We start from the raw sequence: 19704 nt of genomic DNA on the forward strand, positions 1-19704 counted from the left end.
TGTCAAACTCTGTCAGAACAGAGAAGACTAAGATGGCAACCAGTCCAACAATGTCTGTCGTCTCCTCTTTTGAATTTCTAAATCCTTTGACAAGATGTCACAAAAATCAACCCACAAAAATCTTCTAAGGACCTCGAACAAACAAGAAGATGGCAATAAGTCCAAGAATGCTTGCTGGCTTCTCACAGAGTCTTCTACGGCCTGCGATCCACCAAACTTGAAACTTCCAGGCCCAGATGCCCAGCCACGCGCTGCCACACACGGCCGAAAATTCTCAACTACTCGCGGGTTTCTCATTCAAATCTACATAAATCTGAGAAAACTTTTACCAAATTGATGCCACCATTAGAGCTATCGGCCTTCAATCTACAAAACTTGAAAATTTTAGGTACAAAAGATCAACCACGTGCTGCCATGCGCAGCCACAAGCCCGCGATGACCAACGGCTTAGCCCCTAAAAACTGTGTAAATCTGTTCACGATTTCACAAAACTGACCCTATAGGTGTCTTATACGACCTTAGGACTACAAAACCTGAAAATTTCAGGTTCAAACAAATGTCCACGCGCCTCCACACGCCACTGGTGGTGGCTGCCTTCCATTACACGCGCAGCTCCTTCCGCTACGCGCTCACACACGCCGGCACCTCTCTCACGAGCGTACACGTGCCATGTGTCGACACACCCTCCAGCATCTTCATGTACTTACACGCATCCCGATGACGTCATCCTCCACTAACCGGTTTGACCTGGGCCGACCTGGAAAACTGACCCGGATCCAGACAGCCTTAAAATAATAATAATAATAATAAAAAAAAAGAGAAAGAGAAAATTCTTTGACCAGTTTGGACCTTTGACTTTGACCAAAAAGTCAAAATTTTCAAGACAGACCTGTCCGACTCAGTTTTTCGCATACTTTCCAATTTTGGGATTTATTTCTTCAACCGAGACTCGGAAATTGTACAACAATTCAATTTCTAGAAAGTTGACTTTTGCACAAATCTTGACCAAAAGTCAAAATTTTCAAGAAGGACCTGTCTTGCCTGATATTTCGTGTACGTTCCAATTTTGAGGTCTATTTATTCATTTGAAAAATCAAAATTGCTCAAATAGTGTGATTCTACAACTGTTGGCTTTGATATGAACTTTGACCAAAAAATCAAGATGTCCGAGCAAAGCTTGTCCTATTCAGATTTTCACAAAGATTCTGATTTTGAAATTTGTGTATTTGTTTTGGACTTAGAAACCACCAATCCAACCCACTTCTCTGAAGCACTAGAGATGTCGAAAATTTAGGCTCTCAAGATCAAAATTTGAGATCCATCCATTTAATCTGGATTCCCTTAAGATTATCCTCCAGACTTCATCAAGGCTTCCCTTTCAAAGAACAGATGAATTCTCACAAGTGTGTCTCGAACTTGAAATTGTATTGGGTTACTACTTCGGCCTACCATTCTAGTTCGGTGCCTACCAGTCTCCAACCTACCATTCTCATTCAGTGCCTACCATTCTCGTCCACCATTCTCACCAAAAAGTCTCATCCGCCATTCTCAACTACACAACTACCGTTCTTCACCTCTCTGCTATAAATAGAAGGGTCAGATTCATCAAAAACTCATCAAGAAAAACACACTAAATCATGAAATGAAGATTTGTTTCTTTCAAATTTTCAATTCCTCCTTCTCACAGCCATTTCTTACTATGGCCTCATCATTCTTAACACCTAGCAACCAAAATCGCTTCATAATCAATTTCAAAATAAACCCCCTCATGGTTCGGTAGAAACCCTTCTCACAACATCAACACTGTTTTAGGATCCAAACAAATTTTGTTTCCCCACTTAATGACCACATTTGTTCATAAAGTTACTCATAACAAGGTCTGCATTGTCGTTCCATGCTTCCTTGGACTTGGTTGGCCAATAAATCTAAGTCCAGCAGAGACACCTGTTCCTAAGATCAGGGCTCCCGTAGTCTCTCTCCAACTGTTTGGTCTTCCATCAGAAGTAGCGATTCGGAACAAACAGCAACTTGGCTGGTTTCTAAAACCAGGATCACAAGTTAGCTCCACCTTCCATTTTGTTGTGCTTTCCCAACAAGTGGCATTAGGTGAAGGTGGTAAAAGGTGTTGGGGTATCTTACAAATTGTCTCCCATCCAACACTTACGATGACCTCCAAGGTACCAGCTCATCAGAAATCAACCTTTGGTGTCGGTAAATGGTCATCAAAGCCCCATTCCATGTTCCCACCAGCGTGGGGCCCAAAGGTCATCGTTGCTAGTACCTCAAAACACACTTTCTGGAATTACTCCAACTTAAGATCAGCTTGAAGAATTTCAGAAAATATACTTCTGAAATTACTTCAACTTAATGTATGTCAGCATGGTCTAGTTACACAGGCGCATTTAATGACTTGCTGTCGGATCTCATCCAGCATGTAGTCAGTCCCACATCCCAAGGTGTACTTTCTAGAGACATCTACACCTGAGAGTCCCCAACATATAGGGCCAGCGCCATGGTGTCATATGTTTCACTCATTTACTTCATTTTCATTTCTATCTTCTTCACCACCAACATCAGCACACCTAGAATCCCTTCTGAAATTACCTCAACTTAACCTGAGTGATGCAATAACACATGCACATTCAACCACTCTCCCACATGTTCTCTCTGTGATCTGAAGTATACCCTTCAGATATAACTTCACCAGAAGTTCTTAAAAATGGGAGGCTAGCTCCATAGCTCTGCATGCTATACCCAGCCAACATTCTCACCTCTTCTCCATCTTCTACACCCTGTGATCGCCACCAACGATCCAAAATACTCTTCTGAAATTACCTCAGCTTAACCTCTACTGAAATGATTCAATCTTGCAAGTACATCCAACTTCTTGCAAATAACTTTTAGCCTCACTAACCCACTCCAAGTACCATTGAACACTCTTTTGAAATTACTTCGACTTAACATTTTCTGAGAAAACTTGGTCACCCAAGTACATTCAAATACTCGTAGATCCCTTTTCGGTCTCATCAAAGCATTTCATATGGGTGGGTCTACTCTTCTGAAATTACTTCATCCTGTTAAAAGCTCCACCACCTTCAACTATTTCATTGGGAAAGTCAAGTATGAAAATCCATTTTCAAGACACATTCACTCACCACACTCCAAAACTGTGTGCATGAATGAGTCTCGAGGGGGCATTTGTAGAGAGGGAAAATTCCCGACCTATCACAATCTGACACATCATACTACCAAGTCCACAAAATACAACCAATTACAAAGCAACACGTACTACTGTTACGTTTTGCTATCACTATTTAGAAACCAATAGGAATTTGCCAAGTGTCATTGAAATAGAGGCATGAAACGCATCAGCATGAGTAAGCGATGACACAAGCAACCCTGTACGTGTAAGCGATGACACAAGAAATCTAGCATGTGTAAGCGATGACATAAGCAGGCCAATCAGGCTGTGACATGTGTCACCAATCAGACTCCACCACGTGTCGCTCACCCACACCCAAACTCCTATAAATAGAAGCCTTCCTAAGACATTTGGGAGGACACAAAAAAAAAAAAAAAAACATCTAGAGCATAAGCAGCATTGAAGAAGATTTAGAAGCACTAAAGAATACCGAAGCTATGCAGGAATCAAGCCCTGAAGCCTCCAAGAAATTCAAGTTCAAAACCGAAGAATATTCAAAGCAGAATCATCCAAACTACTTGTCTAGATCTTAAAGTTCATTGGAATCAAGCTCGAAAACCTCCAGAAACCTCAACAAACCACAAATCAATGAAGGTCTATGGATTCAAGCCTCTAAAGCACTGAAGAACTTCCACCACATACCTTCGAAGACGAAGAACGCCAAGAACACAAAGAATGTATCAAAGAACGCGAAGAACAAAGAATTTCTAACAAGCTCATAGTCAGAGATTCATTGTAATTCTGTTTCCAAGATCTTCGATCCATTCCTCAGCCAAATTGAAAGATATTTTGTGTTCAAATCAAAATTATATTACCATAATTCCAATTAACAAATCTTTCAAGGAGATCGAATCAGAGGATCACTCTTTTGTAATTACAGAGAATTGTACCATACATTCATCAAATACAGATTCATATTTGTAAAACTATTTTACTTGTTTGATTTATTTCGAACTAAGAATTTAGTCGTCTACAACTTCTTCCAACTATTTCGAACGTTGAAGGGTAAGCTAACAAAGATAGAGTTGGAGAGATGGGCCATGACGGCATGGGCAATCTGGAATGCTCGAAACAAATACTACATTGAGAAGGTACAAATGCAACCAAGGTCTATCATGGATCACGCCACTGGAATCACTACAAGAAATCTAGGTTTAGGCGACGTTTTTAAAACGTCACTAAAAACCCAAAAAATGTTGCTATAGACAAAAATGGTCTACAATGACGTTTTCTTTTGCGACGATAAAAAACGTCACGATAGAGCAGTCACTATAGGTCTATTGCGATGTTTCTAAAAACGTCGCCATATGTGACTTTTTAATGGTGTTCAAAAACTTTTAGCGATGTTTTTTAAAACGTCACTAAATAATATTATATTTTCAAATATAATGTTGGAAAATACATTTAGCGACGCTTTTAAAACACCGCAAATAATCACACCTATAGCGGCGTTTTCAAAGAGTTGCTAAAAAGGATTTCCTCTTACTTTTTAGCGGCAGTTTCAAAACGTTGCTAAAAGATGCTTTAAAAAAAATAGAAATGCTATATAAACCTACTCAAACTTCAACAATAGCTAACATTAACTTGTAATATATCAAATATACCTATTGATCATCAATATTCCACAACAAAAAATGCCCAAACTAACACATTAACCATAGATTCAAATATATATATATATATAATACCAATACATGTATCATCTTGAATTGAATAAAACACTTGTCTACCTACACAAAAAAGAACAACCACCTAAACTATGACAATATTATAAACAAAGTACAATACTTCCAAAATAAATGTGGTTGTAACAAAACACTTGTCTACCTACACACACACACACACACACACACACACACACACAAACCACCCAAACTATGACAATATTATAGACAAAGTACAATACTTCCAAAATAAATGTAGTTGTTCAAAACAACTATGTAACAGCCCATGGAGTCCTTAAAACACTGTATTTACCGCTATATGCTAGTTTCTTGATGGGATGAAGTTTGCGATCTATGAGGAGCTGGAGATTGATGATCTAAACTGAAACCGACCTGAATACAAATTAAGAATATCTAATAAGTTCATAAAGAAATAATTTTGAGTAACAAAATAATAGTTACTACACTTAAAAAATTTAAACACCATCGAAGTAGAATTACGCATACACTTAAATATAGTGCATAACATATTCAAAACTATATAGTTTCATAAACATGCAAATAAGATTACATATAATCTTAAATATACTAAACAAAACATATCAAGTCTATCAATATCCTTATTCACACAACTGGACTAAGTCATAAAGCTCTACAAACTTAAGCAAAAACCATAGAAGTAAAATTACACATACACTTTTATATAACATATTCAAAACCACATAGTTTCATAAATATGCAAATAGGATTACATGTAATCTTAAATATACTAAACAAAACATATCAAGTCTATCAATATCCTCATTCACACAAATGGACTAAGTCTTAAAACTCTACAAACTTAAGCAAAAACCATGGAAGTAGAAAACAAACCTATGCTTCTAAGAAAACAAAGCAAAATTTCCAAATTTGAGAAAATGACTTACAAGTCACACCAAGGTCCTAAGTGTAGGCGTGAGGAGTCTAAATTCATTAGTAATTTATTAATACATTTAGTAACTAATCAATATCTGTTAATAATTGTCATTTAGTTTGCATGTTCAACATGCAAAAGAAATGAAATAATCAAACAATAATCCACCACAAAACAATTATCAATGCAAGCCACCCACTTGCTCCAACTAAACAATCCACTACAAAACAATTATCAATAGAATGCTTATAAGTATTGAAGTCCAAAAAGTAATCAACAAACATAAAAACATCCAAATTTTCAAAAAATAATAAGCACTCCCAATATGAATGTAAATCGCCTTATAACACCATGCAAGCCACCTGCTTACTTTAACACAACAATCCTCCCAATACAATTATCATAATCACAAATATAGAATGCTTACAAGTATTGAAGTCCAAAAAGTAATCAACAATTATAACTCAAAAATATTCATCCAAATTGTCAAAAAATAATAAACACTTCCAATATGAATGTAAACCACCTTATAGCACCATGCAAGTCACCTGCTTACTTTAACACAACAATCCTCCCAATACAATTATTATAATCACAAATATAGAATGCTTACAAGTGTTGAAGTCCAAAAAGTAATCAACAATTATAACTCAAAAATATCCATCCAAATTGTCAAAAAATTATAAACACTTTCAATATGAATGTAAACCGCCTTATAGCATCATGCAAGCCACCTGCTTGCTCCAACTCAACAATCCACTCCAACACAATTATCAACATCTCAAGTGCAAAGTTTTAACTATGCTCAAGCCAAGCACGCACCTTTTCAAAAAAAATCCGAACTTATCACAATAAATGAGTGATTAACCTGCAAAATAAAAGAGGACACTTAAAGCCCAAATTCTTACTTGCTATATTTTTAATACTAGCCTGAAAAATTACTTGCTATATTTTTAATACTAGCCCAAATTCTTTGAGACTTGATTAACATTAAAGCCACATGTTAAAAAAACATATTAAAACAAGGAATGAAACTCACAATCTCATATAGCAATTATCAAACTACAAGTCAAGCAATCCAATTCCATAACTCTTAGAGGAAATTTATCAAACACTTGGCATGCAACAAGTATAAAGTTCACTCTCACATATGTCAAAACCATCCTAATGCAAAGAAAACACACTTTCAAAATCAGGTCATCTCAACACATGAAACAACAAAACTCATATGGTTGTTCTAGGAAACCAACCCTCAAATACCCATTAGTAAAGTAGAGAACCAAAACACCCCATTGAAGCAAACGCCTCCAGAAAGATTGTAATTTTTGGATTTAATAAATCCCTTGCTACCCAAATCCTTATAATCCTCTAATTTTCCAATATTCACCAAACCCATCAAGTATATACCATAAAAATTATAAAATAACAAAACTCAATATATTTCATAGAAGAAATTGAGAGAAGACTCATATTTTTACCTTGGGTTTGATCCACTTTGAAATCTCATGGAGTTTGGCTACTAGGAGGATTAATGGAGAGAAATCATCACTTTGTTGGAGGTCTTAACTTGTGAAAGGAAAAATGAGGAAGGAGACTAAAATTTAGTGTGAAAAGCACTAAAAATGTTTGAGTTAGGATTTGGTCATGGCAGAGGAATAAATGAGAGAGTAGAGAAGAGAGTAAAGAGGAGAGGGGCTGCTATAAAAGATGAATGAGGGCAAACCAACGTGTAGTGGAAATAGGGTTGGTGTTGGTATGGACACAAATATGATAATAGGCCCACTTAAAATCATATTGCCAAAAAAAATTGGAGGAAAAAAAAAAGTGTGGGAAATGGGCAAAAGTTTGTGCAGGGAAAGTCAAAAATTGTGGGAACTTATAGCGACATTTACAAAACGTCGCTATAGACCTTTTCCCCTTTTTGCTTACTGCTGGGGTCTGGGACACGAAGTGATGAACAAAAAAAGTTGAAAAAAGTGTGGGAAATGGGCAAAAGTTTGTGCGGAAAAAGGCAAAAATGGTGGGAACTATAACGACGTTTCCAGAAATGTCGCTATAGAGTTTTCCCTTTTGCTTACATTTAGAGTCTTCTTTAATATATAGTGACGTTTCTAAAAACGTCACTATAAACCAAAAAAACGCTGCTAAAACTATACTTATTGCGGTGTTTTCAAAAACACTGCTATTGTTTTGAGTTACAACGACGTTTTCTAAAAAACGTCGCTAAAGGCTCACTATTTAGTGGCGTTTTTCAAAACCATCACAATATACCACTTATAGCAGCAAATTTAAAAACGTCGCTAAAAAAACACCGCCTAAACCCAGATTTCTTGTAGTGAATTCTGGAGGACTGTTAGCGTCTTGTATCATCCCAAAACACCATAGAAGTCGTACCATAAAAAGCTTGGCTATCTTCATCTAATGGCTAGTGACAATATGGTATTTGAGACCACTACATGGGGTAGGGAGTTATATATGTAATAGACTTGGAACTAGATTCTAGGTGGACACGAGTGATAAAAAAACTCCCCGTAATACTGTTTGTTTTCTCGGTTAATAATATATACTTCAATCGTTATCTCAAAAAAATTTCAAATAGATTGATTTTTATAAACGTTGCTCAAATTCGTAGTCCACAATAATAGGGTTCAATCTTGGACCTGCTCAACACATTTTGGAGTCTAAGGCCATAATTTTAGTGGGACTTCTCTTATTTTAAATATTAATTGAGTAATACCTATGTTTTGATTTTTTTTTTTCATATAAAAACCTATTTCTAGCTTTTTGAGATGCAAGATTACTACTAATTCTGATTCAATGCCTTCAAGCTTTGTAGAGATGTGGATTTAGTAGTAGCAGCAAAAATGCATTTACCCTCTGCATTTCTAACCACTACCGCTAGAATGGAGTGGCTAGTGCCAATTGCTACATCACTATTGACCTTTAGGATCCCTTGCTCTGGTTTTTATTTCATGCATTCACTCACACGTTTCATATGACTTGATCAAAAACTCAAAATTTCCCCAAAAATGATCCCTTTGCCATTGAATTCCATGACATATTATGATGTTAGATTTTACCCTAATTTAACTAAGAAATTTTATGAACATAAAATTTTACCTTGAAGTATGTACGGTGACCATTTTGCTATTTTAGTTATCTTTTTCATAAAAAGTAGAATTCTTTTTCATGGTTGTGAAATGAGGTGTCAACAACTCGTAACCAAATTATGGGATCTAAAGGCATGTTTGGTTTGAGAGAAAATAGAAGAGAGAAGGGCTTTTATGATTGTTTATTTGTTTGATTTTGATGAAAAATTGGTAAGATTTTAGTAGAACCTAGTTATTTTCTCCCTTATTAACCGCCCAAATGTTTTCTCTTAGGGAGAAAACTCGGGTGATATTTAATTATTTTTTCAGCCGAATAACTTCCTTTTCAGTCCCTCCTAAGTCCTACACCTCTGTTGTAATGTGAACAACGACATCTCTCTCTTTTTTATTTTTTCTGGTTTTTTTTTCTTACTTTTTTTTCTTTGTTGGTTGGTTCTTTTCGTGCTCTCTTTCTCTCTCCCCTAATACTGTTTTCTTATTTTTTTGGTTAACATTGTTTACTTTTTTTTTTTTCTGCTTTTTTTTTTCTTTCTTTTTCTACTTGTTCGTGTCAATTTCTGTGCTCTTCTTCATCTTTTTTTTTTCCATTATTTTATTAAAAAATGTAATAAATATAATAACAAAGAGAAAATTTTATATAATGTGTATAATGTTTTCATTTTTATAAAATGTTATTTTATCAATTTTAATTGATAAATAAGTAATATTTTATTACAAAGAAATTAATTCTCATATATAATAAAATAAGGACATAAGAGTAAATTTATACAAACTACATTTTCTATCCTCTCGTCTTTCTTCTCAACTAAGCAAACCAGTTTTCTATCCTTTCCATTTTCTACCCTCCAACCAAATAATATTAAAGAAAACTAAAATCTCTTCTATCTCCCCACTTTTCCATTCCCTCCCAATTTTTTATCCCCTACTTTTCTATCTCCCCAACCAAATGGTCCCTAAATGACAATTAAGGGAAAAAATTGCAATTGCTTTGAATTACATTAGAATTTCAAATATATTGTAACTCAATTTATTCACTACTTTCAAACTATTTTCCATAGAAAATATGTGTGAGTGAGGGGCTAGAGAGCAAACTATGCCCTTAAAGTTTAAGGGTTTTTGAATTTTATATCTTGAAATTTCAGAATTTGAATTTTATCCCTTGAAGTAATATCCTGTTTGCATCAACAACCCTTTGTTTATATTTTCTATTAAGTGTCACATAAGCATGTGTTTAATTCATCAAATAAAATGATGTCATGTCATTTTTGTAGCTTAAAAAACCTTTAAATAATTAAAACAAAAATGAGTGACATCATTTTATTAGATGAACTAAACACAACAAACTTACATGGCACTTAACATAAAATATTGACGAATAGGCTGTTGAAGCAAACAAAACATAATTTCAAGAGATAAAATCCTAATTCTTAAATTTTAGAATGTAAAATCTAAAAACCCCCCAATCTCTAGAGATATATTTTGAAATTTAACCTATATATATTTAAATGTTTTGTTTTCACTCAACCATCTTAGACAAAACAAAATGACTGCCACCATTCTACCCGTATTAATATTGACGCATATACGGTGTCAACAATTCCACTAAAAAGTAAAACCCTTAAACCCAACCAAAAGTTCTTAATTTATTTGTTTTTTGTAATACAACAAGTTATAGTTGAAACTGGGTATCAACTTAGTTTTGTGTGTGAGTGTCGTGGGATGCCTAACCACTACAAAAAAAATGCCTATTAGCGACCAAGAATTTTCGACGGACCCAAAAAGCCCTCTCAAGAAATATTATTTGTGATGGCAAAATAAAGCCCTCGCAAATACTTGGTAAAATGTGAAATATTTGTGACCAACAAAAAAAGCTATCGCAATTATGTGTTATAGCCGTCACAAATACTAATAATTTGGAGGGAAATTTTCCCTCCATATTATTTGCGAGGGACAATTAAAAATCTCTCGCAAAAAGTGTAATATTTGTAACGGTTAAAAAAATGCTGTCACTAAGACTAAATTCTTTACGAGAGCTAGGATCGACCTTCACAAATAATCATTAAAATGTAAAAATTTTGGAGGGAAATGTTCCCACCAAATTATTTCCGAGGGACAATAAAAATTCCTTGCAAAAAGTTTATTTTTTGTGTGAGTTAAAAATATACCCTCACTAATACTAAATTATTTACAAGGGCCATAATTGGCCTTCGCAAAAAATCATTAAAATATGAATTTTCTTTTGAGATAAAAGTAATTCTAAAATTCAAAGAAAAATAAAAAGAAACATATAAACATATAGAACTTTGTATTCTTTAGATGAACCTTTTGTTTACAGTCTAAAGAAAAAAAAAACCTTTTATATATATCCTATATAAGAAAGGTCTGTGCTTATTTTATAAACAATTGTACCCATAAAAAAATGATAACACTTTCAACTTTAAAATGGTAGCCTAAAATTCAAGAATTTCAGCTTTTTGTACTCTCTCTCTCTCTCTCTCTCTCTCAAAAGTGAATAAGAATTTTTTCCCATTAAAATAATGCATAAAAGATAAGTTTAAAGATCAAATGGTAAATTACACCCGATTGACATGAAAATTGGCACGCATGTGAAGAACATATAGAACATGTAATCCAATGGTTGGATTTTCAAAATATGAATTCAATAATAAGTTATTTTTTGGTGTAACATTTTTTAAAGTTACATTAAGTATAACTTGAACCCTATCTTATATTTCTTAATTCAATGTGAATTTTGACAAATCTACCGTTAGATTACATTATCTTCATATATTTTTCATGATTACAAAATTTCAAGGGGATCAAAGATTAATAGTCATGTCATCAATCAATTGTTTAAATTTAAGTTTTTGTAATTTAAAATAATGCATAAAAGATGAGTTTAAAGATCAAATAGTAAATTGCGCCCGATTGGCATGACAATTGGCATGCATGTTAATAACATATATAGCATGTAATCCAACGGTTGGATTTTCAAAATATGAATTTAATAATAAGTTATTGGATGGTGTAACATTTTTTAGAGTTACATCAAGTGTAACTCGAACCCAACCCTATATTTCTTAATTCGATGTGAATTTTGACAAATATACCGTTAGATTACATTATCTTCATATATTTTTCACGCTTAAAAGTTTTTAAGGTGATCAAAGATTAATAGTCATGCCATCAATCAATTGTCTAGATTCAAGTTTTAGTAATTTAAAATAATGCATAAAAGATGAGTTTAAAGATCAAATGGTAAATTACATCTGATTGGCATGAAAATTGGCATGCATGTTAAGAACATATAGAAAATGTAATCTAACGGTTGGATTTTCAAAATATGAATTCAATAATAAATTATTGGCTGGTGTAACATTTTTTAGAGTTACATCAAGTGTAACTCGAACCCAACCCTATATTTCTTAATTCGATGTGAATTTTGACAAATATACTGTTAGATTACATTATCTTCATATATTTTCATGATTAAAAAATTTCAAGGTGATCAAAGATTAATAGCCATGTCATTAACCAATTGTCTAGGTTCAAGTTTTAGTAGTTTAAAATAATGCATAAAATATAAGTTTATAGATCAAATGGTAAATTACATCCGACTAGCATAAAAATTGGCATGCATGTTAAGAACAAATAAAACATATAATCCAACAGTTGGATTTTCAAAATATGAATTCAATAGTAAGTTATTGGGTGGTGTAACATTTTTTAGAGTTACGTTAGGTGTAACTCGAACCCAACCCTATATTTCTTAATTCGATGTGAATTTTGACAAATCTACCGTTAGATTATATTATCTTCATATATTTTTCATGCTTACAAAATTTCAAGGTGATCAAAGATTAATAGTCATCTCATCAATCAATTGTCTAGATTCAAGTTTTAGTGGTTTAAAATAATGCATAAAATATGAGTTTAAAGATCAAATAGTAAATTACACCCGATTGACATGAAAATTGGTATGCATGTTAAGAACATATAGAACATGTAATCCAACGGTTTGATTTTCAAAAAATGAATTCAATAATAAGTTATTGGTTGGTGTAACATTTTTTAAAGTTACATTTAGTGTAACTTGAACCTAATCCTATATTTCTTAATTCAATATGAATTTTGACAAATCTATCGTTAGATTACATTCTCTTCATATATTTGTCATGATTACAAACTTTCAAGCGGATCAAAGATTAATAGTCATGTCATCAATTAATTGTTTAAATTCTAGTTTTTATAGTTTAAAATAACGCATTAAAGATGCGTTTATAGATTAAATGGTAAATTACACTTGATTGGCATGAAAATTAGCATGCATGTTAAGACCATATAGAATATGTAATCCAACGGTTAGATTTTCGAAATATAAATTCAATAATAAGTTATTGGTTGGTGTAACATTTTTTAGAGTTATATTAAGTGTAACTTGAATCCAACCCTATATTTCTTAATCTGATGTGAATTTTGACACATCTACCATTAGATTACATTATCTTCATATATTTTTCATACTTCCAAAATTTTAAGGTGATCAAAGATTAATAACCATGTCATCAATCAATTGTCTAAATTCAAGTTTTTGTAGTTTAAAATAATGCATAAAATATGAGTTTATCGATCAAATGGGAAATTGCATCTGATTGGCATGTACGTATGTTAAGACCATATAAAACATGTAATCCAATGGTTGGATTTTCAAAATATAAATTCAATAATAAAGTATTGGTTGTATGAGTTTTTTTTTAGTGCATGATTGTGTGAGAAAATGCTTAGTAAAAAGTTGTTTTAATTAATTGTTATTGATCGAAGAAATGAGTTATATTTTGTGGCCCTCTACGCGGTGGTATTAAAAACCGTCGCAATATAAATGTTTCAGTGACAATTCTATTACTTATAGTGGCGGTTTAGTGCACAATATTTTTAATATTAATTTAATAAAATTGGTAAATCAAATGTCAATGGTGAAAAATGTTTTTTCTCTTTAAAATTTGGGGTGAAGTGTAGCTTTTCCAAATCCCAAAATTTCAAAGTAACAACTACCAAAGAGAGGTAGTTTTGCCAAAAAAATATATACAAATTTTATTTTTTATTTTTTAAATATTGAGATTAAATTTCCGTAAATTAAATTCACTTACACAATTTTTTTTTTATTATTTTAAATAAATCCCCCCGCCCCAATATCGTTTTTACCTAAAAAACAAAAAAGAAAAACCCTATCTCCCTCCCTCTCCCTCTCCCTCTCAATAAAAAAATAAAAAAAAAAGGCGCCCAATTTTTTCCAATCCCCCGCCAGGTCTCTCCATCTCACTAAAAAAAAACCTTTACTTGACAAAAAAAAAAAGAAAAAAAAAAATCTCCCTCAAACGCCTCTCCTTCTCTAACCAAGCCCTAAATCCCAAATCTCCAAACACAAATGCCTCTCCCTCAAATGCCTCTCTCTCTAACCAAACCCAAAATCCCCATTCAAACCCAAACTTAAACACCTTTCCTGCATAAACCACAAACCCCAACTCTCCAAATACAAACTCCCAACTAGCTACCATTACTGTACGGATCTGCAGAATTTCCAACTATTGCTGCAAAGAGGCCAACCACGCCACCTTGAGAGCTTTGTTGTTGTCTATGCTGCTATCAAACACGGTGTAGGTACATTTGCTAACCCTCTCAATTCTTTAAATGATACCCATAACCCATGTATTGGTTGACTTAGTCGTAGTTCTTAAAATGCAATGCTAGGTGTTTTGTTTCAATTCATATTTAGATATATAAGTTCCCTTGGGTGTTGTCTATTTGAGATGCCATCTGTATGTGGGGTGCAGGGATGGACCTAGTAGGGGGCCCGGGTCCCCCTGTCCTTATGTGAAAAAATAAAATCAAAGCCAAAAATTATCTTAAAATTAAGAGTGATTTACTTACCGGCCCCCCTAGAATTTTGGAAAAAAATAACTTCAGACCTCAAATAGTTTCACACTTTCAATCCAAAGAGAAAATTTTGATATAAAGAACCCAGAATCAAAAATAAAATTTGGCCATCATTGAGTTTTTGACCCATAGCTCCTCCAAAATAAGCAACAAAATAACTTTAATAAATTCAAACAATCACAAAGGGATAAATAGAAAAAATAAACCCAAATCTTTTCTATTTAGGACTCTTAAATCAAGAGATTCAAGACTCCTAATAAAAATTGGGGAAAAAAACTCATCTTTTTATATGTGTATATATATATATATATCAAACAAACAATCCCATCCTTCTCTCATCGCCGCTTGCTGCAATGAGCTCCATTAAGTTGAAGATTTGACCAGCCAACCAGCGACGATCGGCACAAATCTAGCCTCCAGGCCCTCTACGGCTCCACTGCTGTATTTATCTCTCTTTGAATCCCTCTCTTTGTTTGTATATTCAAATGTGTTCACTTTAAGTTTAAGACAGCTGCTCTTTGTTTTGGTAAAGTGATGGAAAACTATAGTAACTCATAAAATAGTAATATAAAATAGGATTGTTAATTATATTATTATTTTATTGATTGATATTTTTCATTGATGAACATAGGTTGATATGTTGATACGTGTAGTTCAATCAAGCAAAATAAGATCACTATGTAGTACTGTAGAGGACTAGTGGCTATATTGTTAACTTGTGAGTGATCATCAATTTGCTTTATATTCAATGTAATTTTTATGTCTACATTGCAATCTCAATGTAAACTTACATGACAGACATACAAAAAGTAATAAATACTGTACATATTTGTAAAGAAATGGTAAATATTGTATATTTTTTACAAATGTATACAATATTTGCCATTTTTTTTGTGTGTATACAATATAAATTTACATTATATGTACAATGTAAAAGAAGAATTTTCCTATATTTTAAATTAATAATAGTGTTTCTATAATAATAGTATTTGCTTGAGCAATTAAATTAAGCCATTCACTCATTCTTATAGACTTATTTATTAATTTTGTAGAATAAAGTATTTTTTTGTCTTGATTTTTTTTAAGTTAAAATTTTTTATTATCTCTGGCTTGGCCTCCTATAAAATATTTTTGACTTTGCCACTGACTATATGGATACTTATTTGAAATTTGGTTTTTTACGCATTCTTTGCCCCCCCTAACTTCAAATCTTGGGTCCGTCCTTGGTGGGGTGGGCTATGTGTCTTAAAATGGTGAATCTTGAAGTTTTCAAATATCTAAACCCTCACAATTCCTTCTAAACTAAAAGTTTTATATTAATTATTATGTGAATTAGTTTAATGGCCTTGTCATTGCAATACTTCTCAATTTAGACAAAAATGAACTAGTAACTAGGTATTAGATTCATATTATTTCAATAGCTTCTAAAAAAAATTATAGATTAATAAATATCAGTTCAATATCTCATACAAATATATGAATAATTTTCTATAGATTGGTTTTTTACTGTTTTTACCTTGCCAATCCTGTTTTGAATGTACCTATTATATGATTTATATCATTATCATATAAAATATGAGTGGGTTGGGGGGTTAAATTGTGCTTATTCTTCTTTGATGATTGCTTACTATAAGGTTATACCACATGCATGTTTGAGTCTAAACAAATCCTTATCCTTTGTTCTGTGTTTTAGGACTATGTATGATTTGTTGTCCTGTTTGAATTTTTTATTAGTTTTTTTTTTTTTTTTTTTGAGTAAAGAGACGAATTTTTTATTAGTAATGTAGATAATGCAAGTTAATTTAATTTATTTTATTTACTTTATTTAATTTAATATAATTCAGATCCTCAGACCTGCCTTATTTACCAATATTATTGACAAAGCTTTATTATAATGAAAGTTGTTTGTTATGTTCTATAATTTCGGAAGCTCTAACACAAGAGTTCCTTTTTTCCCCTCTACTTGGATCAAGCTGCATTGGTTTTTGGTGGACTTAGGAAGAATTTTGCAAGGGTAGGTCATTTATATTATGCATAAAATACAAAGTTCAATTTATTATCTATGTTTTCTTTTAGAATAAACCCATAAAGTAATTAGTTATATATATCTATACTGAAATTGATTGAAGCTATTTATTTATATATGTGTTTTTTTTATCTCGTATACAGGCAAATACAAACTTTTGTATCTTATTGAAAATATATATATTGTGGTAATTTTCGAACACTATAAGGAATGTTAAATGTGGAAATTTTGTAGAGTTCTCGATGTGAGTTTTAAATGCCCAATCTCAATTGTTTGGCTTGAGATTTGCTTTAGGTTGTGTTAATATTTCTATTTTGTGGCCAAATATGCGAATTCTTGATATTTCTATTTTACAAGACCCAATGTTAACTATACTAGTTATTTTTAAGAGTTCATAATTATACATGTGTTAGCAACCGTTATTGTTGTTAGTTATATATTATGATGCTTTATAGGGAGTAGATAAAATGTTAGTTGATAAATTTTGGATGTATCATTCTACTAGATATATTAAAGGGGTTGAAAATTTTCTTGAGTATGCATTTAAACATTCAATAAATAAAGATATGCAAAACAATTATTTGTGTGTTGATTGTAGCAATAAGTATTGTTGGATTGAGGATAAGGTCTTGTATCATCTTATACTACAGTATCATCTTTTACTAGTGGTTCATGTCTTTAACACAATCATATTGGAAATAGATATTTATATTATATACTTTCATCATATTCATACTAACTAATAGTAGGTAGACGTGGCAAGGGCTTATAAAAGAAAAAGGCAGACATGGCAAGGGAAGGTAAAAGTAAAGGCAGAATCATCACACCAAAAGCTACTCGAGAGATTACTATTCTTTTTTACCAAAGACTGAAAGGAGCTTGGACGACTTTTAGTGAATACCCAAGATCTGAGCTTGAAACTCTATATGCTTGCTATAGAGCTCAACATTTTCAGCATAAGCAACCAGATGAGGAAGTGAAGAAAGAATTTGTAGAATTGGTGAAACGATGTTATTCTAATTGGATGTTTCACATTAAAAGTCCTATTTTTAAGAAGTACACAGAGAAAGAAGATCGTTATAAGAATGGTCCTTCTTTCATTCCTACACTCTTTTGGAAAAAGATGGTGGATAAATGGATGGATGGAAATTAGAGGGTGAGTATAAATGAAATACATGTCATGAATTCTCTCTATCTCTCTTGCACTTTCTTTAACCATTATTTGTTATTTTTTTTATAAAAGCTAATATTCTAGTGTATGAATTATGTTTAAAGTTTTGTTTTGTTTTGTTTTTTTTAAGGATGGTACTAGTAGGGATGAAGAGGACAACTCAATCAATCACACGAGGGAGGTTGAAAACAACTTGGAGGGTAACTCAGAGGAAGCTTGGAGGGTAACTCAGAGGAAGACTAGTATAGATCTTGTCGTAATTCTAGTTGTTTAAGTTTAAAACAAGGTTTAATTTTAAGATTTCTTTGTATATACTATATTTTAAAGTTTGAACTTATATGAATTTTTATCTTTCAATTGATCAATTTTTAATAATTACAATTAACATGATGGTTAAAAAATAATAATAATAAAATATTTCAAAAATTATATAAAATATTATCATCGATGACATAAAAATTTGGTCATAAATAATTTTATAGTGACGACAAAGTTTCTCGCAATTTATAGAATAGCGATGCCACTTAACCCTTTACAAAAACATTTTAAGCGATAGTTTAATGTCGTCACTATTATTTCTAACTAATTGTGAGGGGTTAAAAGCTCTTATAAATAAATTTTAGTGACGACATTATTATTTGTCTCTAAAAAGTATGTCGTCAATTTGGAATTCACAAATAACTAATTGCGAGGGTATAAAGGTCCTCACAAATAGTTGTTAACGATGACTGTTTTCCCTCGCTAAAAATAAGTCGTCGACTTTTCTCGTCGTTTGATAATATATTTGTGAGGGCAGATTTGTTCAGTAGCGACGGTGGATTGCCCTCATAAATTATTTATTTGCGAAGGTATGGTCGCAAAATCTCTTTTAGCAACAAGAGCAAATACGACGGCTTTCGAGGGCCATATGCCCTCGCTAATAACCTTTTGCGACGATATTTGAATTTTTGCGAGGGTATTCTATCCTCGCTAGTAGACTCTTTTTTTGTAGTGAACATTTGTTATGTATAACTGAACAACTGGATATATGTTTCTAGTTCAAGACAAATTTCTGCCTAATTTAGATTATACTATTATAGGACCTTAGAGCATTCGCACCCGGGATTGTAAATATCATATGTAAGGTTTATTTAGCATTTTTCTCTCAAAAACCTTCCACATCCGGAATTGCTAATGCTCAGAATTGTAAAAAAATTTACAATCTTGCTACAGTGCCATTCTACATGTAGAATGGCACTGTAGACTATTGGATATGTTTTTTAATCTGATTTATTCTTTCTCTCTCCTCTATCAGACTTCTTAACTCTCTCTCTCTTTGAATTGCTCTCAACTCTCACACTCTCTCTCTTTGTGCCGGTGGTTGGATCTCTACACTGGTGGATTAGCAGGTTTTGTGGTTTTGTTTTTTTTGTTGTGACTGGTGCTTAAAGGAGATCGGCATGGGTCATGGCGAGGTCTAGAGATGAGGTCGTGCTTGGTCAGCGAGGTCTGGGTTTTGCGTTTTTTTTTCTTCTGTTGTGATGCTGTTTTTTTTTTTTTTTTTAATATAGGTTTTGTTCAAATGGGATTTTGGTGGGCAGTGGCCAATGGTGGCGTGGTGGGCATGGTTGAGGTGCAATGGTGGTTACTGGGCAGTGGAGGCGCGGTGATAGAGGTTAAGGGAAGGTGGAGGAGAAAATTGGGA

General features: G+C 32.8%; 1 long non-coding RNA gene across 1 annotated transcript; it reads left to right on the forward strand.

The window, feature by feature from the left end:
- Positions 1 to 17803: 17803 nt before the first annotated feature.
- Positions 17804 to 18379, forward strand: LOC142633161 (uncharacterized). The gene is made up of 2 exons (XR_012843815.1): positions 17804 to 18005; positions 18151 to 18379. It is a non-coding gene; the product is annotated as an uncharacterized LOC142633161 (long non-coding RNA).
- The last annotated feature ends 1325 nt before the right edge of the window (positions 18380 to 19704 follow it).

The sequence above is a fragment of the Castanea sativa genome, chromosome 4 (assembly GCF_040712315.1).
Source record: "Castanea sativa cultivar Marrone di Chiusa Pesio chromosome 4, ASM4071231v1".
Taxonomy (NCBI): domain Eukaryota; kingdom Viridiplantae; phylum Streptophyta; class Magnoliopsida; order Fagales; family Fagaceae; genus Castanea; species Castanea sativa.